This window comes from Myotis myotis, unplaced genomic scaffold, assembly GCF_014108235.1.
Source record: "Myotis myotis isolate mMyoMyo1 unplaced genomic scaffold, mMyoMyo1.p scaffold_m19_p_15, whole genome shotgun sequence".
Lineage (NCBI taxonomy): Eukaryota > Metazoa > Chordata > Mammalia > Chiroptera > Vespertilionidae > Myotis > Myotis myotis.
The window spans coordinates 27,472,008-27,486,711 of NW_023416319.1; positions in this window are offsets into that span (position 1 = coordinate 27,472,008).

Consider the following 14,704-nt stretch of genomic DNA (forward strand, 5'->3'; position numbering starts at 1 on the left):
GCCTTGGTGTATAAGACATGCAAATCCACCAGAGATGAGGAATATTGTGACCATTATATTTTGAGCTTCTAGGTGGCATTAATACAAACGCCTTTCTTCCTCATAAAGCATGTGATAAAAATAGAAAAATGGGGACATAAACCTAGCTGTTACATGTAGAATGACTCAAACATTTTTAAAACTATTAAATGAATTAAAATAGACCCCTTTATATTAAACCACTGAAGTAAGCTGATATTAAACGAGACTTCGCCGTTCGTTCCCACTTCTTCTACCTTTAGGATATAAAGAGGACAAGGTGGCCCCTAAAAACAAAAGATTAATCTGGGTTGTCCTGCAAATGGCATAGTAATAATTAGTTCTTTTTAGAGCTCTGATGTTCTTTGCTTATGAAACCTTTGATCTAGGCTTAGAAAAGATAGCAACAAGTTTTAGTCATATTATTAGTTCCTCAATGCGAACTCATATTCTAAAATTATGGTTCTAAAATTACTGCAGAATTTAGGACACTGATGAGATTTTTTAGGTCATTCCTCCCTCCCTGATTTAGAATTCTTTCTTTAAGAAATATTAGCAGCACCAATTTCTGTGAAAAAGAAGACATTTTTGGCTGGACTTCAGGTATGGGTGTGTGAAAAATGAGTGTTACACTCTCTAAAAATAATAGTTTATGTTTATCTAAAGATCAGTCCTGTTTATGTCTGTTTATTGAATCAAGACCCATTCATTTTAGGAATGTGAACTCAAAACTGCCCCAGGGAATGTGTAAGGAAATAAAATCTACACTATCTCAGCCAAACCAGGTTGATTGGTAAAAATCTACCAATGATGGCACACACTCGGGAATGATAGACTATTAAAATATATGTGGCAACCAGAAGAGAATACATTTTATAAAAGGATAGAATTTTTATTTCTTCTCAAAAGGGCTTTCAACTTGAAAGCTTATCTGGGTTGGGGGTGGCAGATGGAGGTGAGGAAGGGAAGCATGTCGTTGGGGGAGATTAAATGAATAAAAGGAAAGGCTTTGAAATTCTTCAGTGTTACAGATCCACAAAGCTAACAGGCTTCCAGGGACTTTTGCCTGATTTTAAATTCTCTGTGATCCAGGAAGCCCTGGCATTTTTAAGCTACAGACTCTGTGGGGCCAGAACAGACAGGGTTGGTGAGGTATTTCAGGGTCACTAACGACTTGTGAAATGAGAGGGTACCAACAGCAGAGACTCAGACTACATCAGGTTGGTGAGCAGCTTAGATGAGCTTGTTTCAGTGCTTCCTTTGTGGACGGGATGGCGGAAAGAAGAAGAGGGTAGCTATTTGTAGCCAGGTTCTCTCTTCTATCTTTAGGAGTAAAAGAAGAACGAATGGCATAGGTAACAGGCCGACTCAGAGAGGGACTTAGCTAAATTTAAAGAAATCTTTTCCAATGACACAACACTAGCTTAATTGAATATGATCATCCCTCTTGCCAATGAGACAATTCAGTTTGTTTCTGGCTCAGCTAGTAGGGAATTTCCCACCACTGATACCTATTGATCTGGTAGCAACAAACCTGCCAACCTTGAGTGGTGTCCATGCTTAAGACAAATCTCCTTAGTCATTCCTGTTCAACAACCAGTTGTTTCAGCTCTGATGATTTAGCTGTGACTCTGATTTTATTCAGGCCATGATTTTAGATTAAACAAAGTCTCTAGACATCTGTGAAGCTGATCTTTGGCATTGCTGGTTTCTGTGTTTCTATAGGGCTTTTAGTCATAGAGAAGACATCATTGAAAAATTATTTAATGAAGACAAAGACGACCTTATAAATATTTTCTTCCAGGAACATTTACATTTTTAAAGATCATACAGAGACAGAGAACTCTAGCTGAAAAAAACAGTAGACTTTCAATGCTTGGGTGGACTCATGAATTCCTGGCACATAACCAGTAGCTTCACTGATGACGTGTAAAGCCTCACTTTACACTGCCTTTGGTATCTCTGGAAAGGTAGAAGAATGACTGAGGGGAAAGGAACATTTGTTAAATATCTCCTAAGTTATAGTCTCCTATCTAGCAGATTTACCTAAATTATCTCAATTATTTCTCATGACACCTACTGGAGGAGGTGGTAAACATGCTTACTTTAGAGACAAACAAAATTTGGGTTCAGGGAAGTTAGACAACTCGCTAAAGGTAACACAGCCTGGAAGTGGAAGAGCTGGGAATTGAGCCTAGGTCTGTTCATTTTCTTACTTCATTCATCTATTCATTCACTCACCCACTCACTGACTTACTGACTTACTATGTGCCAGCAACTGGGGCTACAGCAGAGTTTGAGAAGATAAGGTTTTGCCCTCATGGACTTTGTATTCTAGTGAGGAAGAAAGACAATATTAGCAACAACTTAAACTCAAACTGACATCTTTTTGACACTCTGCTTTCTCCCCTTTACCTAGAATAGTGACTTATTTTGTCAGACCCAGAGAATATGTGTGTGTGTGTCATAGATGGTACACGCACACACACATATGTACAAGTTGTCAGGAAAATACATGCTATATATAAAAATATAAGCAGGTAAGGGGAATAGAGTGACTGGGTCAGGGCAGAGATGCCAATTTAGATACAATGGCAGGAAAGTTCTCTCTGAGGACGTGACAGTTGAGTTGAGACCTCTCTGAAGATCTTTGCAAAGATTTGGAGTAAGCGCAAATTAGGCAGAAGGAACAGCTCCGGCAAAATCCCTAAAAAGAACAAATGTAGTGTAGTCAGAGCTAGAGTGGTAAGGCAGAGTGAGCGAGGGAGAAAGTGGTAGGAGTTGAGGTTGGAGAAAGAGAGACACAGTACGTTGGGCTTTGTAAGCTAATGTAAGGAGTTTGGGTTTTATTCTGAATCTAATGGGAAATCAAGAAGGTTTAAAGTATAGAGTGACACAGTCTGACTTATGGTTTCAGCAGGTGACACTCTGGCTATTTGGTGAGGAGCTGATTGTAGGGAGACCAAAGAGGGAACGGGGACTATTAGGAGGCACTTGGCTGTGCAAGTTAGAGGAGATAGCGGTGTAAACTAGGACGGCATTGGGAAGTGGTGACAAGTGGTGTGATTCCTGATTGATCATTTCTGCAAAACCGTGCTGCTCTCGTTATTTTATTCCAGGAAGAGGGCCACTCTCTCAGCCACTTGGGGCCTTCTCTTTGACTTTCTCTGACTCACACTTTGCTATCCTCAGACCCCATGAGAGAGACCAAAGCAGGTGCCCAGCTAGTCCAACTCAGGAAATAGAGACAAGGATGAGAACTTTCCTCATCCCTTATGAGTATGAGGCAACTCAGGGCTCAGGCTCTGACATTTTCCTAAGTTGTCATTTTCTTATCTTGCCTCACATATCACTGCGCCCCGTACTTGAGACTTTAGGGATAACACTTTCCTACACATTTGTGTGTTGTTGTTGTTTTTGTGTAGTTTTAGTTTATAAATCTGTTTTCAACCCTGGACATCTACTAGTAAGCCTGTATCTGCACTGTGATTTCCAAACCAACCAAGAGAGCACTTAGATTAGAACTTTCCCGGCACCAGGGAATCTGAACGAGTCATTGTTGGCCTGAGAATGAAGTGTGCTCATTAACAAAGAAAATTGGAAACTAGGCAGCACTTTTCCATTAGTGCCGTGCCTGCTGAAGCATTAATGGAGGAGCCTTGCTACTGCTCCAGAAACTATTAATAATGCTCCCTTCGGCGCTCAAATATGATACTACTGACCCACCATCAGTAGGGCATGAGATTTAAAAATTTTAAAAAACTTATTTGGCCAGTGGTGGTGATGGACATTACATTAATAGGAACCTGCCACCACTAATTTAAACCAAAACAAGAAATAAATAAAGCCCAGGCGATCTGTTCTACAAGAGTATTTTATGTGAGGAAAAGAATAGATCGCAGCTGGTCCTTGTCTATCACTGAAATCAGAAATCAGGAACCCATCAGGGAGCCAGGCACTTTCCCTTGTCCTTTTCTCATCCCGGCTTTTCCCTGCAGGTCTACTCAGTTCTCAGCAATGAGACCAAGCTCAGTGCATCCAGCTTCCTGGGTGGCGGACCTTTGTCTGTGGACTTTTTTTTTTTTAATGAACAATAAGCAGCTAGTGTGACCAACTGTCCTGGTTGCCTGGGATTATCCTGGTTTTCATCCTGAAAGTCCTGTGTCCTGGTAATGGAAAGCTTGGTCACCCCACATGCTGCCATATTACATATGGAAAATGGATGGCTATGGATGTTGGTAGTAAAGATTCAAGTTCAAGTTTAGGACCAGATAACTCCTAAATTAAGTAAAAACAAACAACAAAAATATTTTTAAAACTTCACAAGTGGTCTCTTAGTGTTTTCTAGTTTGAATTCAACCAACTCAGATTTTCAAAGATAAATTTAACATTTATGTTAGAACCATGCAGACACCAAGTATATCTTCCAGGACGCAGCTCCTCTGGGTCTGTTTTCGCCATGGCTGTCACCTCTGTTGAAACCGATGCAGTGACCCCCCCAACTAGGAAAGAGTTCATGTCCACCAAGACAATTACACAATTATGGCTGTTTTTTTATTTAATTTATTTTTTTATATTAGCAGTGGCTCAGCTGCTTCCAGCACTATTTGATTTTCCTCAGTTTCTCTCTATTCAGATGTAACAGAGAAAGTAAACCCTGTACTGTGATGGGAGATTTTCTCATCCTTCTTTACCTTCATGACCTTAGACCAGTTAACCAACTATCTTTTCATGTGCAGTTTCATTGTGAGTGTGGCATCTGCCTGGATATTTAAATGACTGAATTATCACTGAATTTCAACTTCCTCTGAAAGACTCCCTAATATAGGGAGTAACCTTGATATAAAGTACGCATTTGTTTGAAGAGGCTTAGGTCCCACAAAAGGGTGATTTTCCCCAGGAACATCAATTACATGGCTGTAAACTAGTACATTGGATGGATGGATGGACACTGAACTATAAACCAGTTCCCTCCCATGGAGCTTTCAGGATATATCTAGTTTCCCTAGCACATGCAGTGCTTCAATAAATATCCTTGTGTATAAATATATATCTTGGCATAATTTTGGGGGTATTTCCAAAAGGAAATTTTGAATAAAGTGAAATACCAGGTCCAAGAACTGTCCTCCAGAGTGACTCCACTAATTATATATTCTTATCAATAGCATATGAGAGTACTTGGTTTCCCATATCCTAGATAATATACAACTTAAATATTTGTAAATTTGTATGCAAACAGCTGGTTAGAATCATGTTTCTCTAATTATGAGTGAGGCTAAAATTGATTGCTATGTTGATTGTATTCTTTTGTGTGTGTGTGAATTGGTTGTTCATATTTCTCACTCTTTATTTTCCTATTTCACTGTTTATTTTTAATGGGTATAGCTAATGATTTTTGAACTTTATTAATTCCTCAAAAAACAGGGGAATGGGTACTTTTTAATATTTAAAAAGATACGTTTTAAGGAACTTGGCACATGGTTTCAAATTGAAAAAAGTCTTGTTGTATTAAGAAAATTACAAATCTAAAATTTCCCTGATATCAGGTTTTATCTTTTAAGAGTATTGTTTCCACACACCTAGTATAGTTTCCTAACACTTAAAACAGTCTGGAATATAAGTATTCTAAAATAATTTTGTGCGATGACATATGGCCCTACTTAGGGTTTTATTAATTGAATTATTCCCAAACTAGAGGCCCGATGCACGAAATTCATGCAAGCATAGGCCTTCCTTTCCCTGGCTGCCAGCATCGGCTTCCTTCTGGCACCTGGGACCTGGGCTTCCCTCTGGCCACCAGCAGGCACCCGGGACCTGGGCTTCCCTTGCAGCTCCGGCTTCTTCCAGAAGGTTGTCCGAAGGCCATCCAGTCTAATTAGCATATTATGCTTTTACTATTATAGATGAGTCATGAGCCAAGCTATCAACAGAATATCATCTTCCTTTGAGTACTGATTTGTGTCCATAACGCCAAAGAAAATGCTCTTGCTATTTATCTTTTTTGTTTATTTTCTACCCTTTTAGCAAAGTAGGTGGTGAGTATATATGCTAATAAAATCCCTGTTTTTGTGGCCTTTTAAAAGAAACTGGTTGATCTTAAACCTTTGTAGGGAATGGTGGTGATGCTAGCAGTGGTAGGTGTGTGTATGTGGGGGGAGGTTGGCAGGGATGAGGACCAGGGCAGAGAGTCACTCTCCTCTTTTACCAGTTTAAATATTTAACAACGTTGGCTCTTCAATATTCTTTGTGATGTCTTCAATTACAACTTAATTAAAAGGACATAGCTATAAGTTCGCAATATGGACTTTGACCTAACTATACACTCAAGATAAATCTCTGTGTCCTTAAAAAAAAAGTACATGTTTGGCTCAAATTGCCTATAGAATTATAAATTGAAATACACAATCTGTTTGATTTGCAAATTTTTATCAAGATATCACAAGTTCTTAACACTAGATGGCATGGTAGAGTTATCATTCTATTCTTGGAAAGGGAATTCTACTCCAAAGCATAGGAATGTTCAGTTTTGAGAATAGTAGACAACAGAAGTAGGAAAATATAGCTTTGATGTAAGTACAAGTGGGACATCTCTATGCTTTTAAAAACTATTAACTGAGTGTATAGTCTGACTTTTTTCAGCTTTATTATAAAAGTAATAACACTTACTTAAAAATTTAAATAGTATAGAAAATAAAAGTGAAAATTACTCATAATTTCATTACCTCCAAATTTCTATTGTTAATTAAGGGTTTGGTAAATGTTCTTGAGATTTTGATGCATGTATAAACATTTATAGAGAGATAGATATAGATGTATAGAAAATTATATTCTTTAAAATGCATTTTACCAAATAAACCACAGCTATCTTTCATGTCACTAACTAGACCTAACATTAAAAAGTTGTGGTTACAGAATTTTCCATAGACTAGTTTTGCTTTATTTATTTATTCATTTATTTATTCATTCATTCTACTAGAGGCCCAGTGCACGAATTCTTGCATGGATGGGGTCCCTAGGCCTGGTCAACAATCAGGGCCAATCAGGGCTAGACCAATCAGAGCCTGCTGGCTGTGGGGAGGGTAGGGGCGTGGGAGATGGGCTGCTGGCCCCAAGGAGGGGGCCAGCCCTCAGCCCCTCTGGGAAAGGGGCCATGTCTGCCGCCACTCACCCCTGGTTCCCCATCCCAGGCTGGGGCCCAAAGGCCCCGGTGGGTTGGGAGAGGAGGCGATGGTCGCCAGGCCGGTCGCGGAAGGTTGACTGTGGTAGCACACTGATCGCCAGGGGGCAGCTCCTACATTGAGTGTTTGCCCCCTGGTGGTCAGTGTGCATCATAGCGACTGATCAGCTGGTCATTCCGGTCGTTCAGTCGTAACTGTCGCTTAGGCTTTTATATCTATAGATTATTGTAACCTCAGATTGTTTTAGAATTTTGACTGTTGTCAACAATGCTAAATAACATCCTTATTCCTAATAATTTTTAAAATACTTTCCCGACTATTTTCTCAAATTAAATTTATAGGTCAAATGACGCACATTTTACAATATTGACACATATATTGTCAGATTGCGTACCAGAGTTATTAGACCAATTTATTGCCATTCTTGTAGAGAGTTCTTGGGAAGCCATTTCTCTAACACTTATGTTAACACTGGGTATTCTTATTCTTTTAAGTATTTTTCAACAGAAGAGGGAAAAATCATATCCCATTGTTTTATTTAACAGATTTAAAAAAATTTCTAGTGAGATTATACACATTTTTGCCATTTTTTAAATCACATGCTTGTGTATGATCAGCTGATTACTCCTTGGAAATATTTGTCTTTTTTCAATAGATTTATTCTAAAGACTTAATTTTTAAAAAAGCAGTTTTAGGTCCATAACAAAACTGAGAGAAAGATATAGAGATTTTCCATATATACCCTAGACCCATATGCATATCCTCCTCCATTATCAATATATGCCTCTAGAGTGTTACATTTGTTACAATTGATGCACCTACATTGACACAATATAATTACCCAAAGTTCATCATTTACATTAGGGTTCACTCTTGGTATTGTATATTCCATGGGTTGGACACATGTATAATGTGTATTTATCATTATAGAATCGTATAGAGAGTAGTTTCACTGCACGAAGTATTATCTGTGCTCTTCCTATTTTATCCCTCTTCACTGCCCCAATACCTGGGGACTACTGATCTTTTTTACTGTATTCACATTTTGCCTTCCCCAGAATGTCATATAGCTAGAATAATACAGTGTGTAGCCTTTTCAGACTGGCTTCTTTTACTGAGTACTACGCATTTATGTTTCTCCGTGTCTTTTCATGGCTTAATAGCTCATTTCTAGCTTATTAAGTACTTCTTTCATGGATTATGATTTTGGTGTTATATCTAAAAAGTTATCACCATACCCAAAGTCACCTTGACTTTCTCCTATTTTATCTTTTAAGAGTTTTACATTTTATATTTCTACCTGTAATCAGTTTTGACTTAATTCTTGTGCATTAACTCAAGGGTGTAAGGTCTGTGTCTAAATTTAATATTATTTTTACATGTGGCTGTTTAATTATTCCAGTACTATTTCTTGAAAAGATTACTTTTGCTTCCTTATATTGCCATTGCTTTTCTGTTAAAGATCAGTTGACTGTATGTATGTGGGTCTATTTTTGGACATTCTGTTCTATTCCCTTGATTTGTCCATTCTTTCACTGATACCATGCTGTCTTGATTACTGCAGCTTTATAGTAAGTCTTCATGTTGGGTGAGTAGTGTCAGTCCTCCAACTTTGTTTTTCTCATTCAATATCATGTTGGATGATTTCAAATCCAAGATCAATAGGTAATCACCAAAGGGTTTTAAAGTTGGAGGGTCACATCATAAGAGTTGCATTTTATAAAGTTCACTATGACTGTAGTGGCCGTAGTGGATTGAAAGGGGCTAGAGTAGATGAGAGGGCTAGACCAGTGTGAGAGCTCATGTAGTGGTCCAGAAGAGCGATGATAGTAGCATGAACTAGGGTAGTGCTTGTGAAGAGCATGGAAAGTGATGGCTTTAGGAGATGTTGAGGAAGTGGGATTGACAGAACATGGGAGTAGGTTTAAAATTGTTTTGAGTTAGAAGGATATGTCAAGGATGACTCTTAAGTTTATGGTTTTTGCAGCTGGATGGAGAGTGGTGTGCCCTGGAAGAAAGGGTAGACTGGAAGACAGACAAGTTTGAGGCAGAAGAGCATAAGTTAAGTCCAGAATGTGTCCCAATTGAGTTGCCTCTGGACATAAAAGTGGAAATATCAAGTTGACAATTAAATATCAAATATATGGAGCTAAAAAAACAGATCTAGGCAAGCGATACACATTTGGAAATTTTTGGCACATGTGTGTGAACTGAAGCCATAGGCATGATAGAGATTCTATAAGGAAAAAGTAGTGGGAAAAGAGAAAGAGGCCTAATGCTCAGCCCCAAGGAAATCCAACATTTGATGCCTAGACAGAGGAGCATGGGCTTGAAAAAGAACCCAAGGAGCAGCCAGAGAGGTGGTAGGACATGCAGGAGACTGTGGTGTCCCAGCGCCGTGGGCAACTGCCTTCTGTTTGCAGTGATCCCATTAGTCTGGTCATGGCTATTGGCCAAAGGGTAGACATTGACCTAAAGACAGCTGGTCTGCGGGCTAACCAGAAACATATTAGGTTTTCTGACACAAATACTCCTCCCAGCTGGAGCTTTCTACTGTACGGTGGATTAATGAACAAATTGGATCCTGTGCATTGGAGATGCTGAATGCCAGACACACCGAAGCAGGGAAGGGCAGAAGCCAGTGACTTACAGAAGGGAATAAAGGCAGCGAGGGTAGGTGAGTTTTGATCATGACAGAGCAGGAAGCAAAGAGATCCTATTGCCCATGGGAGGGAACAACACAGTGTCTCTAGACTTAGGCTGAATTCCAAACAAGCTTCCAATTTCTGAATTATGTTTCTTTCCAGGTGAAGCCAATATGCATGGCTATTTATTGGGATTTGTAGGCCCAGGGCACTGAGTGATTAGCCTCGTCATTCTCATTTCCACATGTACCTTATTAAAAAAAACTTACTACAGCAGAAACCTAAACGTGTTCTTTACAATTGAAACTGCTCAGTCTCTCCCTTCTGCAGGAATTTCCATGTTTCTTTTTACTTTCTCATTCTTGTTTTTACACAGATTTTATCCTTTCAGCCCCTACCAGCCTCACTCTGATTATGTCCATATGTATTCTGTGGATTTATGTACAAACTGCAGTAAAACACGTAAACCATGACCTGCCAGTCCAGTTCTGGAGTGGTTTTGCATTTAAAGAAACATGGTCCCAAGAGGAATTTTCATCTTATCTCTTTAATGAAGCTCAGGTACTTGTCCCCACCCACTTTTATCAAAAGCTCCTTTTCCAGCAGCCCAGCTCCAGAAAGGGCTTGCTCTCCCACCACAACAGATGGTGGCAGCACCAAGTGATGGCCAGAGAGTGGGCTTTAGCGAGGGTGACTGAATGTTCAGAGCATTGTATCTGTCGACTCATCATAATCATTATGATTCCATTTCCATTCTCAAAAGTGCCTACATCGAAACAGAATCAGACTGATGAAGCCTGGGCACCTCAGAGACCATGGCTCTCAGCTCATTCAGTTCCATGACGGGCCTTCAATGGATTAGTTCATAACAATGTGACGTGAAGAGCCTGTTAACCAGGTTATGATGCCTCAGTTCGGGAAACAGATAACATAATTACAAAGTGTGTCATTGGAAACAAAATGCATATATGTTTTTCTTCCAGTCTTTAAAAACCAAATGAGTTGGGCACAGACACCTCTCCTTTGTAAAGTATTGGAAAACTTTCTAAGTGCTTAGCATAACAGACTCTACTTACCAAGATTTAGTCTCCTTAAAATAGTTCTAACGTAAAGTCAACCATTTAATTTTATTTCCCCCCCCCCAAAATGCTGACTTATACCAAAACTGAAAGGGAAAAAATGGCTTTCTCTTATATATATTTAAGGGAATAAATAAATATTCACTAGCCCTCTTTCTTGCTGTTGTATTAACTCATTAACCATTATAAATGGTCTTCTAGGTGAGGGTTATTATTCATTATTATAACTGATACCTTCTGTTTTCCTTATAATAAGGGTTAGGAGTATTAAAATCTGATCTCAAGTCTCCTGAATTTGAGCCCCACCACTGCCATTAATAACAGTGTGACTTTGGAAGCTTAATGGATGGCTTTATGCCTTAGTTTTTTCCTCTGTAAAATGGATACCATAATAGTTCTTCCTGGTCAGGTTCTTGGGTATATTCAAAGATAAATGCATACAAAGCACACTGCCTAGCATAAAAACTCAATGAATCTCGAGAATTCTTGTTACTGTGACTGTAGAACAGCAGGTGACCACGTGTGAGACCAATGCCATCCTAAGCAGTTCTGATGATGATTCTTCCATTATTTAATGTCAAACCAATCAGATTAAAAAAAATTTAGATGCCCATAGTGGAGAAAAGAATAGCCAAAAGTTTCATGTCATTGATGACAACAGAAAATTCAGACACAGAGTCCGTCTGAAAAGAGAATTTGGCATCCCAGGATAAAACAGCAAGTCCCTCTAGACTTTGGGCTTCTGGACTTGAGCAGTTTGTGGAGCTGGCCTGTTGTAGGCAGATGATTTTACTGTCAGATTGCAGTGATTAAGTAATAGGGGAAGTCTTATAAAATACCAGTCTTAACTTTGCATAGTCAGTCAGCCCTCAGAGATGGTAGTTGTCATAAAACATCTGAATGGAAAAGTTGTATTGGAGGAAAACATGAGCAGCTTTCTCATAAAAGTTGACTCCATCCTCTGTCTGTCTGCCTCCCTAAATTGCTTTGTTATGAAGCAACGGCTCAAAGGACCTGGCATTCACTGCTGTCAGTTTTGTTTCCTCATGAGCAGAAGAGGGAAAGTAAAATGCAAAAGAGACAAGCCCGTAGCTGTGGAAAACCTATAAAAAACAGCTGAAATTGAAGATAGCAATCCCTTTTCTTTTGAAGTGTTTTGTAATAATTTATTTGCTGTTTCCATTCAAAACAGTTCTGTACACTACACATCTAGACCATTTAAAATATGAGTGGTTGACTTCAAACAAATACTTAAAGATCTCTGTCCCCACATTTTTCACTGTGATGATAACATAATTAATATACTGCTTATTATCACAGACGAGGCTATTTGCAGGGCCTCCACAAGGAATATAGAATGGCCCGTACAATTTGCATATGGTTGATTGATATACTGGTACCACTTAATTGCACTCCTCTTCCCTACAGCCCTTTGCTAGAGAACTTCTCTGTATATCAGGTTATCTCTTTTTCAGCTACAGTTGGCTGGAAATTCCAGAAGGGGCATGGTTGGATAGGAGGAAGGGATGGACCTCTCATCCTAAGGATTATGGGGACTAACCCTTTTATTCCTACCTCTTGGAAGAAGTATTGACCCAAGGACCTCTATCCAATCTCCTCTCAGATGTTCTTTATTCGGTCTTGGCGCTGTGGAAGGGAGGGTAGGTATATTCATATGGAAAAACTAAAGTCAAGTTGGCATTTATAAAAGTGGGAACTGATTCAGATCAGAAGTCACAATGGTGAAGAATGTTGGCTTTGGAGTCAGACCTGAAATTGAAGTCCAATTACCTTACAAACTAGTGTGACCTTGGACATACTATAAAACCCAAGGTCAAGAAGATAGTAAGACTGGAGTTAAGACTAAATTCCAGGCCCAGCTGGTGTTGCTCAGTGGTTGAGTGTCAACCTATGAACCAGGAGGTCATGGTTTGATTCCTGGTTGGGGCACATGCCAGGGTTGCAGGCTAAATCCCTAAAAGGGGGCATGCAGGAGGCTGCTGATCAATGATTCTCTCTTATCATTGATGTATCTCTCTTTCTCTCCCTTTCCCTTCCTCTCTGAAATCAATAAAAATATGTATTTAAAACATAACAAAACAAAAACACACACAGAGTTTAAAAAAAGATTAAATTCCAGGTTGAATTACATTCATGAGATTAAAGAATTCATATTACGTACATGCATATGTCCACATAGAAAGATTAGACACCACAGATAATTTAAGAGGTGTCTGAAAAGACATAGAAAATGACCACATTGCCTAAAATTTCTATAGTTTTCATTATTTTTTTATTAATATACTAGAGGCCCAGTGCACGAATTAATGCACCAGTGAGGTCCCTCAGCCTGGCCTGAGGGATTGGGCCAAAACTGGCTCTCCGACATTCCCTGAGGAACCTGGATTGCAAGAGGGCACAGGCCAGGCCGAGGGACCCCACCAGTGCACAACCAGGGCAGGGAAGGAGCCACGGGAGGGCTCCAGGGTGTGTCCAGCCCGTCTTGCGCAGTCCTGATCAGCTTGACCCCAGCAGCAAGCTAACCTACCTGTTGGAGCTTCTGCCCCCTGGTGAACAGTGCACATCAGAGTGACTGGTTGACTGGTCAACTGTCCCTTGGTAGTCAGCGCACGTCATAGCAAGTGGTTGAGTGGCCTTAGCATATTATTAGCATACTAGAGGCCCGGTGCACAAAAATTTGTTCCCTCGGGGGGGAGGGGGGGGGTCCCTCAGCCCGGCCTGTGCCCTCTTGCAGTCTGGGACCCCTTGGGAGATAACGACCTGCTGGCTTAGGCCTGCTCCCGGGTGGCAGAGGGCAGGCCCAATCCCTAGGTGCAGCCCCTGGTTGGGCTCAGAGCAGGGCTGATTGGGGAGTTGGGGCACCTCCCCCTGTCATGCATAGAGCAGGGCGGATTGGGAGGTTGCGATGCCACCCTCAGTCACGCTCAGGGTGGGGCTGATTGGGGGGTTGGGGCACCGCCCGCTGTCACACTCAAGGCAGGGTCGATGGGGAGGTTGCAGCGCCACCCCCTGTCATGCACAGAGCAAGGCCAATCAGGAGGTTGGGGAGCTCCCCCCTGTCACGCACAGAGCAGGGCCAATCAGGGGGTTGGGGCGCCGCCACTCTCACACTCAGGGTAGGGCCGATGGGGAGGTTATGGCTCTACCCTGTCACACACAGAGCAGGGCCCGTGGGGTGGGGGGGTTGGGGCGCCACACCCTGTCACACACAGAGCTGCAGGGCGATCAGGGGGTTGGGGAGCTCCCCCCATCAGGCACAGAGCAGGGCCGATCAGGAGGTTGGGGCGCCTTCCCCTGTCAGGAACAGAGCAGGGCAGATAGGGAGGTTGTGGCCCCACCCCCTGTCACACACAGAGCTGCAGGGCAATCAGGGGGTTTGGGCGCTGCCCCCTGTCACGCTGATCCCAGAGCTGGGAGGCATATTACCCTTTTACTATATAGGATAGAGGCCTGGTGCATGGGTGGGGCTGGCTGGTTTGCCCTGAAGGGTGTCCTGGATCAGGGTGGGGGTCCCCACTGGAGTGCCTGGCCAGCTTGGGTGAGGGGCTGAGGGCTGTTTTCAGGCTGGGACTGAAGCTCCCAACTGCTCCTTTTTTTCTTTTTTCTTTTTTTATTCTGGGCCAGCTTTAGCTCTGAGGCTCCAGCTCTGAGGCCTCTGCTGCTGAAAGAAGGTATCTGGTTTGTTTCGGTTCTATAATCAAAACTCTGTATCAATTCCAGCTCTGAGATCCGGGGCTGGCTGAAAGCAAGTTTCTGGGGTTTT